An 11,724-nucleotide genomic window follows, 5' to 3' on the forward strand; every position below is an offset into this window, starting at 1 on the left:
CTTAACTCCATCACATCCTAGATGTGCACTGTTGAACAAGTTAACATGCCTCAGTTTTCCTCATCTGTAAAATGGGGATAATAGATGTAACACTGTTGTGAGGATTAGAAGAGTTCCTGGCAAGGAAGAAATGTCATAAAAGGAATGCTGGCTTTTAAGAAGAGCAGCTAGCATTCATTAGGCTTTTGTTCTATTCCATTGTGTATTGTGTCAAACAATTCACATTGCAATTTTAATTTAAATATCTCTTGGAGAGCCATCTCTAGAACATCTGATCTAAAAGAGAACCTCCCGGGGCTTCCCTCATGGCTCAGTGGTTGAGAGTCCGCCTGCCGGTGCAGGGGACGCGGTTCGTGCCCCGGTCCGGGAAGATCCCACATGCCGTGGAGCGGCTGGGCCCGTGAGCCACGGCCGCTGAGCCTGCGCGTCCGGAGCCTGTGCTCCGCAACGGGAGAGGCCACAACAGTGAGAGGCCCGCGTACCGCAAAAAAAAAAATAAATAAATAAAATAAAACAAAGAGAACCTCCCGCAACCTGCTTTTTCTATTGCAGAGAGCCCCTATCATGACTTTCAATTATTTTACTTAAATTTATATTTTTCTCTCTTCTCATCGCTAGACTGAAAGCCCCATAGGGACAGGGACTGCATTCCTCTTGTTCATCTTATATCCTTAGCACAGTGCCAGACATTTTAGGTGCTCAATAAATCGTGTTGATGGAATAAGTGAACGAACGTCAGAATCAGTGTCTGACTCTAGTCCCTGCTCCTAACTCAAAGCCGTGCATCCTCTCCTGTCCTACTTTGGGGTTGGGCAGGTGGGCGGTGGTCACGAGTTAGAGCAGCACATCCAATACAGTAGCTGCTGGCCACACGTAGCTACTTAAATTTAACTTTAAAATAATTAAAGTTAAATAAATTTAAAAACGCAGCTCCTCCGGCGCACTAGCAAATTTCACGTTCTCAGTACCCACAAGTGTCTCGTAGTTAGTAGGCAGTCCAGATATAGAACGATTCCATCATCACAGAAAGTCCTACTGACAGAGCTGATTTAGATCAGTGATTCTCCACTGGGGAGGATTTTGTCCCCCGCGGGGGGTTATTTGGCAACAGCTGGAGACAATTTTGGTTGTCACAACTTGGGAGATGCAACTAGCATCTAGCGTGGGTAGAGGCCAGGGATGCTGCCAACATCCTACAGTGTACAGAATGGACCCCACAGCAGAGCATTATCTGGCCCCAAATATCAATAGCGCTGAGGTTGAGAAACATGGTTTACAGGAAGGCACTTCGGTGACAGTTCTCTGTTTGACCAGAATGCTAAGTTTCCTACGATTTGGATGGGTTAATTTGTAATTAAAAGCCTGGTGAGGGGCTTCCCTCGTGGCGCAGTGGTTAAGAATCCGCGTGCCAATGCCGGGGACGCGGATTCGAGCCCTGGTCCAGGAAGATCCCACATGCTGCAGAGCAACCAAGCCCGTGCGCCACAACTACTGAGCCTGCGCTCTAGAGCCCGTGAGGCACAACTACTGAAGCCCGCGCGCCATGCTCCGCAACAAGAGAAGCCACCGCGATGAGAAGCCAACGTACCACAACGAAGAGTAGCCCCCGCTCGCCGCAACTAGAGAAAGCCCGCACGCAGCAACCAAGACCCAATGCAGCCAAAAATAAATTTAAAAAAAAAAAGCCTGGTGAGGATTTTTCAGTGTATGTGGCATGAAGTCCAGTTTCCTGGCTTAAATTCCTGGAATTCCGCACTACGTTTTTGAATAGGATATTAAAATCCAGAAACCATTGTCCAGCTGTGCTGTCAAGTGGACATACCTGCCTGTGACAAGAGCAAGACCCATCAAACATGAACAACCTCATTCAGACCAAAAGGGGTTTCCAAGGCCAGATTCTTCTAGATCAAGGGTCTGTAAACTACAGTCCCTGGACCAAATCCACCCATGAGCTAAAAATGGTTTTTACATTTTTAGATGGTCAAGAAACAATCAGAAGAATACTACTTGTATGACACATAATTACAGAATTTCCAATTTCGGTGTCCATAAAGTTTTATTGGAACCCAGCTGCCACCGTCATTTACTTAAGTGATGTCGGCGACTGTTTTTATTCCACATACATTGGTGGGCAGTCTCACCACAGAAACTGTAGGAGTCGCAAAGCTAAAAATATTCACTCTCTGCCCCTTTACAGAAAAAGTTTGCTCATTCCCGCTCTGGATACTAAAGATCTTGGTGGATTTTTCTTTATTTTTTTTTTCTTTGTTCTTGCTTTATTTTCTTTCTTTTCTTTTCAGGTCATAATTATCCTGATAAATTGCAGGTGAAGACTCAGACCAAATGACCAAATGGACTTTCTTTGGGAAGCAGAGTGCAGGAGGGGATTAGCAGGAATGCAGGGGCGTTCATGTGAAAGATTCCTCTTAGATGAATTTAGGGAACAAAGACCCCATAGTCAATGATTTCTGTGAGTATAAAAGTAGGAGAGTGGCTGGCTCCTTTTGTCAGTTTTGCAGCACAAATCATACAGTTACTGAATACCCCCATCCGCAGTAGTATTCTTTTAATGCTTAACTCCGTGACCTCACAAAAATAATTGCTGGGAAGCAAATTTACTTAGCTCTCTGCCTTTATTTGCTGACCAAGAGGCTTGGCCCGATAGCCATATTGTTTATGGAAATGCTGGAGGGGGTAGGGTGTGGGGAGGAGAAAGAACACAATTTGGCCAGAGAAGTTGGATGTATTGAAAGGATTGAGGGGATTTTGTCTTTGCTTTATAATTGGAGTCAGGATTTCCCTTCAAGTTACTCACTGCAGACTCAAAATCTCCCTGGGCTTCTCAGCCCAAAAGTCCTGTTAAGCTCTCTCTCACTGGGTTGGCATCTGGCTTTTAAAATCCTTGTCATTTTTATGATTATAATGAATATTACAACTTGTCCAGTGAATGGGCTTTTCCAAATGCTGAGAATGTCTGTAGTCAGAAAGAAAACAAAAAGTTGATTAAAAATGATTAGTATGTTTTGGGGGCGGTTGAGAATTTTTTTTTTTAAGTCCCCAAGAATTTTCACTTTAGGAGGCATTGCCAGTGGCTCTCAATTCAGCTGAGAATTTTACTTTTAGAAATGGAAGATTTCATCTTGAAAGCAAGTCCTAAAAGAAACTTATTTTGTCCCATACTCTCATGTTAGAAAACAGATGACCCCGTTATTACAGTGGCGAGCACATTCAGTGATTTGGAGATTGCCTTGGTGGGCAAAATAACTGGGAGATTTTCCAGCCCTTTTAATTTGTAAAATCAAAACGTGTGTTGGTTGCAACTGATCAAAAAAAAAAATTAGTATACCAAAAGCAAAAGTTAGCAACCATAACTTTAGGAGGCGAGAACCAGTTTGTTAAGCCCCTCTGAAGGCAATACTGAAAGTGGCTTCCTCAGGAAAATACTTAACCACCCAATCGGTCAAACCATCTGATAACTGCTTATCTTCCCTAATGCGATTGGGAGTCCGTTTGATGCCCCTTTGCATTCCAATCACAAAGCTCATCTTAGGTAAGCACCTTGAGGAGGAAAAAAAAGAAAATTCATGAGTCTCTGCTTCTGCATTCATGGAATTTTCTTTTCACAATAGACGGAAGCATGTTAAGCTGGGTGGGGGCAGGGTGGTGGTGCTGAGGTGAAAATCTTGGAAAGGGAGGGGTATGGTGTTCAATTGAGGTGAAGCACTTTATTGTGGCTACATGGTTGAGAAACAAAAGAAGATTATTTCATGATGCATGAAAACTACATGAAATTCACATTTCAATGTCCATTAAGAAAACTGTACTGGAAGGCAGTTTCCAGCCTCTAGAGCTAAAATGCAACGCAAAGCAAAGCAATCCTCTGAGAGAGTCGTGGAAGATGAATTGGCTACTCTATTCTCCATTTTTAGCTACCCAGTCACACAGGAAAACTTAAAGATGTGTATAAGCGAAGATTTCCAGGATTTGTGATAAACATAACTTGCAGTATCTGCCCTCCCTGCACCCACACTCCCTTTTATAATCTGCTAGCCCAGAAGTCTTCTATAAAATGGGAGAGAGGCAGAGTGCCTCCCTCATGAGAGCAAAAAGTTAATAAATGAGAACAGTATGGCACATGGTAGGTACTCAAAAAAATCTTAGCTATTATTCTTTTTTAAAAAGTTAATTTATTTTTGGCTGTGTTGGGTCTTTGTTGCTGCGGAGGCTTTCTCTAGCTGTGGCGAGTGGGGGCTACTCTTCGTTGCGGTGCACAGGCTTCTCATTGCGGTGGCTTTTCTTGTTGTGGAGCACGGGCTCTAGGTGCACGGGCTCCAGGAGTTGTGGCACACGGGCTTAGTTGCTCCACGGCCTGTGGGATCTCCCGGGAGCAGGACTCGAACCCGCATCCCCTGCATTGGCAGGCGGATTCTCAACCATTGTGCCACCAGGGAAGTTCCTTAGCTATTATTCTTATTCTTATTAGGTTATTGCTAACAGCAATTGTTCCTTTACCCCACCATCTCCCCTTGACAGCAGTTAGGCAGTATCCATCAGATTTTTATCAATATGTACTTTGACCCAGCACTTCAATTTATAGAAATTTATCTCACGGATAAACTCCCAGTCAGTGTGTCAAACAATTCATATTGTTTTTTGTTTTGAGTTCCATACTATGTACCTGTATTATTCTTTCAGTTCTGTGTTATTAAGGATATACAGATTTAGCATTATGTCATTTGGTGAACTGACCCCATTTTCATTTTGAAATGTCCCATTTAATCCCTGGTAATACTTCTTGTACTGAAGTCTACTTTGTATGAAATTAGTATAGCCACTCTGCTTTATTTTGCTTAGTGTTTGCATTGTGTATCTCTTTCAATTCTTTACTTCTAATCTCTATATTTTTATATTTAAAATGGGTTTCTTGGAGATGGCATATAGTTGAGTCTTGCCTTTTTTTTTAACATGATGTATTTTTTAAAATATTTATTTATTTATTTTTGGCTGTGTTGGGTCTTCGCTGCTGCGTGCAGACTTTCTCTAGTTGTGGTGAACGGGGGCTACTCTTTGTTGCGGTGCATGAGCTTCTCATTGTGGTGGCTTCTCTTGTTGCGGAGCACATGCTCTAGGTGCGTGGGCTTCAGTAGTTGCAGCATGTGGGCTCAGTAGCTGTGGCTCGTGGGCTCTAGAGCGCAGGCTCAGTAGTTGTGGTGCACGGGCTTAGTTGTTCTGTGGCATGTGGGATCTTCCCAGACCAGGGCTCGAACCTGTGTCCCCTGCAATGGCAGGCAGATTCTTAACCACTGCACCACGAGGCAAGCCCGAGTCTTGCCTTTTTATGTAGGCTGACACTCTCTGACTTTTTAATTGGAATATTTAGGTCATTTACACTTATAGTAATTTTTGATATGATTGGAGTTAAGTCTACAATCTTGCTCTTTGTTTTCTATTGTCTCATCTTCTCTGTATTTCTTTTTTCCTGCCTTCTTTTGGGTTAATTGAGTTATTTTTTAGGATTCCATTTTATCTTCACTGTTGGATTATTAGCTATATCTTTTTATTTTTCAGTGGTTGCTCTAGGGTTTATCATATGTATTTTAATGCATTGCAGTCCACCATCAAATACAATACTTGTAGTAAGATATTTCCATTTCCCCCACATGTCTTTTGTGCTTTATTTGTCATAAATTTTATTACTACTTTGGTTATAAATGTTAAAATACTTTGACATTTTTGCTTTAAACAGTCAATTTTACTTTAAACAGTAAAAACAGTATCCCCCATTATTAACATCTTACATTAACATGGTACATTTATTATAATTAATGAATTAATATTGATACTTAATTATGAACTAAAGTGCATGCTTTATTGAGATTTCTTTAGTTTTTATTTGATGTCTTTCTTCTGTGGGAGGACCCCTATTCAGGATATCATATGATATTTAGTGTCATGTCTTCTTAGGCTCCTCTTGGCTGTCACAGTTTTTCAGACTGTTCGTGTTTTTTCATTTTGACAGTTTTGAGGAGTACTGCGCAGGTATCTTGTAGCATGTCCTCAACTGGGATTTGTCTGATGTCATATGTTTGTGGGAGGAAGACCATGGCAGTAAAGCCATTCTCATCACATCAAGGGTACGAACTATCAACACAGTTTATGTTAACTTTGAGTGCCTATCAGAGGTAGTATTTGTTAGGTTTCTCCCTTGTAAAATTTCTTTTTTTTCCCCTTTATCCATGCTGTACTTCAATGATTTTTTTTTTCAATGATCTTTTAAAGACATTAAAAATAGAGGGGAAGGGCTTCCCTGGTGGTTCAGTGGTTGAGAGTCCGCCTGCCGATGCAGGGGACTCGGGTTCGTGCCCCGGTCCGGGAGGATCCCCATGCCGCGGAGCGGCTGGGCCCGTGAGCCATGGCCGCTGAGCCTGAGCGTCCGGAGCCTGTGCTCTGCAACGGGAGAGGCCACAACGGTGAGAGGCCCGCGTACTGCAAAAAAAAAAAAAAAAAAAAATAGAGGGGAAAAAAGTATTTTATATTTATCCATATATTTATCACTTTTGGCATTTTTTTATTCCTTTGTGTAATCCAATTTTCTATCAGGTATCATTTTCCTTCCATTTGAGAAATTTTCTTTATCATTTCTTGCAGTGCATTCTGCTGGTGACAAATTCTCTCATTTTTGTTTGTTTGAAATGATCTTTATTTTGCATTCATTTTTGAAAGATATCTTTACTGAATTCTAGGTTGACAGTTTCAGCACTTCCATTGTGTCTGACTTGCATACTGTCTGACAAGAAATGTAACTCTTTCTTCCTGTATATTCAATGACTTTTTTTTTCCTGCTTTCTCTTAAGATTTTCTCTTAGTCACTGGTTTTCAGGAATTTGTTTTTTGGTTTTGTTTTTGTTTCCAACAAAAGATTCTCACATATTTATTTCTGAGCCAAACTACTAGTGCAGATAAACTAAAACAGAGAAAAATCATTTTCCCAATAAAATACATCCAGTTGTCCAGATAGTAGTGGTTATCAGGGTGAGATGGTAAGATGCAAATGACCTTGATTCAGCATAAATATGTGTACCATCTCATGTGCGATCCCTTATAGACCCAGCTTGGCTCTTCTCCAATGTCTCCTCTTGGAGTTGTACCTGATTTTATTACCAGTTTTCAACCAAATACACTGAGGAATTGGATAATTCTGCTTTTTCTTGACCAGGAATTACTTGAGCCTGAAAGTCTTGTGAGAAGACATGGTGAGGAACAGAGTCAACTGCACACACCAGAATGGCGGAGGAAAACTTCAGGAATTTGATGCTGATAATATATCTTCTTGTGGTTTTATTTTTATCCTGCTTTGTGTTCATTTAGTTTCTTGGTTCTGTGAATTGATAGTTCTCACCAAATTCTGAAAAAATTTAGCCTTTAGTTCATCCAATATTTTTTCTGCATGCCTCCTTCCCTCCTCTTATTCTGAGACCTCAATTACACATATGTTAGACTACTTGATATTGTCCCATAGGTCACTGTGACTCTGTTCATGTTTTTCAATCTTTTGTCTTTTCTGTCTCTCAATTTTGATGGTTTTTATTGCTATGTCTTCATTCATTGAGCTTTTCTTCTGCAGTATCTAAAAAACTGTTAATATCATACAGTAATTTTTCCACTAGCAGTTCCTTTTCTTTTTTAAAAATAAATTTATTTACATATTTATTTATTTATGGCTGAGTTGGGTCTTTGTTGCTGCACGTGGGCTTTCTCTAGTTGCTGCGAGCGGGGGCTACTCTTCACTGCGGTGCATGGGCTTCTCATTGTGGTGGCTCCTCTTGTTGCAGAGCACAAGAGAAGCAGGGCTCTAGGAGTGTGGGCTTCAGTAGTTGTGGCTTGAGGGCTCCAGAGCACAGGCTCGGTAGTTGTGGTGCACGGGCTTAATTGTTCCGCAGCATGTGGGATCTTCCCGGATCAGGGCTCGAACCCGTGTTCCCAGCATTGGCAGGCGGATTCTTAACCACTGCACCACCAGGGAAGCCCAAGATTTTTTTTTGTTTTTTGCGGTACGCGGGCCTCTCACCGTTGTGGCCTCTCCCGTTGCGGAGCACAGGCTACGGACGTGCAGGCTCAGCGGCCATGGCTCACGGGCCCAGCCGCTCCGCGGCATGTGGGATCTTCCCGGACTGGGGCACGAACCCGTGTCCCCTGCATCGGCAGGCGGACTCTCAACCACTGCGCCACCAGGGAAGCCCCCCAAGATATTTTAAGATGGAGAGAAGTTGAGATGGTTTATGAATGGCAGGTCTACTGGTGATGAAAGGAAAGGGGAATCTTTCTGCTCTGAAGGCACCAATACTGGAGGTGAACAGATTTACAAAATGATAATGAGCACCATAAATGGCAACATGTGGACACAAGTGTAGGTTCTACTTTAATTCTTTAAAAAATTTTTAAATTTAATTTTTCTTGTTTTATATTTAAGTGTATTTAATATTTACAATATTAAATTTTTTCTTTTTTTTAATTGAAGTATAGTTGATTTACCATGTTGTGTTAATTTCAGGTGTACAGCAAAATGATTCAGTACTATATATATATTCTTTTTCAGATTCTTTTCCGTTATAGGTTATTACAAGATATTGAATAGTGTTCCCTGTGTTATACAGTAAGTCCTTGTTGTTTATCTATTTTATATATAGTAGTGTGTATCTGTTAATCCCAAACTCCTAATTTATCTTTCCCCACTCCTTACCCCTTTGATAATTGTAAGTTTGTTTTCTATGTCTATGAGTCTGTTTCTGTTTTGTAAATAAGTTCATTTGTATCATTTTTTGTAAGATTCCACATATAAGTGATATCGTGATATTTTTCTTCCCTGACTTACTTCACTTAGTATGAGAATCTCTAAGTCCATCCATGTTGCTGCAAATGGCATTATTTCATTCTTTTTTATGGCTGAGTAGTACTCCATTGTGTATGTATGTATGTATATATACATACCACATCTTCTTTATCCATTTATGTGCACTTAGGTTGCTTCCATGTCTTGGCTATCGTAAATAGTGCTGTTATGAACATTGGGGTGCACGTATTTTTTCAAACTAGAGTTTTTGTCTTTTCTGCATAGATACCCAGGAGTAGGATTGCTGGATCATATGGTAACTCTATTTCTAGTTTTTGAAGGAACTTCCATACTGGAACTCCATAGTGGCTGCACCAATTTACATTCCCACCAACAGTGTAGGAGGGTTCCCTTTTATCCACACCCTCTCCAGAATTTATTATTTGTAGAATTTTTGATGAAGGCTATTCTGACCATTGTGAGGTGATACCTCATTGTAGTTTTGATTTGTATTTCTGTAATCATTAGTGATGTGGAGCATCTCTTTTTTTTTTTAAATAATCATTTATTTATATTAGAAATAATTTCTACAGCGCGGGCCTCTCACTGTTGTGGCCTCTCCCGCTGCGGAGCACAGGCTCCAGACGCGCAGGCTCAGCGGCCATGGCTCACGGGCCCAGCTGCTCCGCGGCATGTGGGATCCTCCCGGACCGGGGCACGAACCCATGTCCCCTGAATCGGCAGGCGGACTCTCAACCACTGTGCCACCAGGGAAGCCCTTGAGCATCTTTTTATGTGCCTGTTGGCCACCTGTATGCCTTCTTTGGAGAACTGTTCTGCACTCTTGACCGTGCCTCCAGGCAGAAATCCAGCAATCAAAGTTTCACTAATTTGTTTCCTTTTTCTCAGACAACCTGTCATGATCTTCCTATTGCCCAACGTCTGAAAAGGTAGGCTTCACATATTTAGTGTGGTTTTGTTTTTTAATTATTTAAGGACTTAGGATAAATCTAGTTTCTGTTATTCCATCATGGCCGGAAGTGGAAATCTGTGTATGTACAATCTATTTGAATATTCTAAAATAGTGAGTGGCTTGAGAAACATTGTGTTATAATACTGCATTCATTAAAAACATTTTATGATCGAATGACTATTTACTTTCTCTATACATCTGGCTTTTCTGGTGCTATGTTTATTTCTTTCAGGCAGTCACTAAAGGGATATTGTCTAGCCAGTACATTTTCGGGAGTCATGGACCATTTTGCCTGGAAATGTGTTTGGGAGTTTCAACCTACTTATTTCATGGATGGGAAAATTGATAGCCAAAGTGGGGCCCTTTCTTTATCTGGCTTCTGGCCCATTAAACATTCAGTGCTTCCTGCCACAGAGGAATGACAGGCTATGTCAGACTTATTAAGAGAAGGTATGATGTTTATTTACAAGTTAAGGCATTTTTTGAGGGGAATTTTATGACTGTGTGTTTTTTACCTTCCGCACTGGCTTTAAAACCAAATTTCCATTTAAGACGCAACTTCACAAATTGTACCGCTATAATTTGTGGATAGTAAAGTTACCCAAAGCCACAGACCATTTTTCTTTCTTCTCCTCTATATTGATATATAATCAGACAGATTAACCAACAGGGATATCTATTCTCAGTCTCAGCTCCTGGAGAACAAAGGTTTTATTTTAAAAACTGAACATTTAAATGGAGTTTTATAACTTTCGACTGAGCATTTCCACTTCTGGGATTTCATTCTGCAGAGTCAGGGTACAAGTGAGGCACATTTTATGTATGAGGATGTATTTTGCAGCATTGTTTGCAACTGTGAAAAACTGGAAACAAACTCAGTGTCTATCAGTATAAATGATTAAGTATATTGATGTATATTCATACAAAGAAAAATGATGAGGTTAAAAAAAAAAGAGTGAAATAGAAAGTCTATAGATGGACATGGAAAGTTATGTAGAGCAGTGCTATCTAATAGAACTTTCTGTGATGATAGAAATGTTCTATGTCTGCCCAACATGGTAGCCACTTGCTACTTGTAGCACTTGAAATGTGGCAACTGTAACTGAAGAACTAAAGGTTTAATTTTATTTAATTTTTTATATATTTAAATTTGAATTCCCACATGAGGCTTATAGTACTGTACTGAACAGCACACATCTAGAATGTATTGTTTAGAGAAAAAAGCTAGTCGAAAGATAGTATGAAGAGTATAATTCCCTTAAAAGATAATAATATATGCTAATTTATACATTAAAAAAAATGAATGGAAAATACACCAAACTAGTAATAGTGGCTTTCTCTGGGACATGGTGTAGACTTTCACTTTTATACCATATATTTCACATAATATTTGAATTTTCAAATAATGAACAGAATTTTTTTGAATTTAAAAAATAAATACGGGCTTCCCTGGTGGCGCAGTGGTTGAGAGTCTGCCTGCTGATGCGGGGGACACGGGTTCGTGCCCCGGTCCGGGAAGATCCCACATGCTGCGGAGCGGCTGGGCCTGTGAGCCATGGCCGCTGGGCCTGTGCGTCCGGAGCCTGTGCTCCGCAATGGGAGAGGCCACAACAGTGAGAGGCCCGCGTACCGCAAAAAATAAAAATAAATAAATAAATAAATAAATAAATAAATACATCCCACAAAATAAAATCAAATTCTGAAATTTCAAGTCACATCAAGCTGAATGAACAGGTAACATGGTTGGAGGACAAATCTGAGAGAATCTTCTCGAGGAATTATCAGAATCTCAAGCACCCCGAGGAAGAGGATGGGGCTGCCAGGTTTGAAGCCACTCAGGTGGGGCACAGGCTAGCCTGGGGGCTCTTGGTAGATGCGTTTAGAAAATAATTTTTTCAGCTAATGACAAGGGAGAGCTGAA

At 40.8% G+C, this 11,724-nt stretch overlaps 1 pseudogene across 1 annotated transcript; it reads right to left on the reverse strand.

Moving 5' to 3' along the window:
* Nucleotides 1–7,099: 7,099 nt before the first annotated feature.
* On the reverse strand, nt 7,100–7,252 carry LOC309973003 (large ribosomal subunit protein eL39-like; annotated as a pseudogene). The gene has a single exon. The product of its transcript is annotated as a large ribosomal subunit protein eL39-like (transcript).
* Between the last annotated feature and the right edge of the window lie 4,472 nt (nt 7,253–11,724).

Source organism: Leucopleurus acutus (genome assembly GCF_964270905.1).
Source record: "Leucopleurus acutus genome assembly, chromosome: 16".
Taxonomy (NCBI): domain Eukaryota; kingdom Metazoa; phylum Chordata; class Mammalia; order Artiodactyla; family Delphinidae; genus Leucopleurus; species Leucopleurus acutus.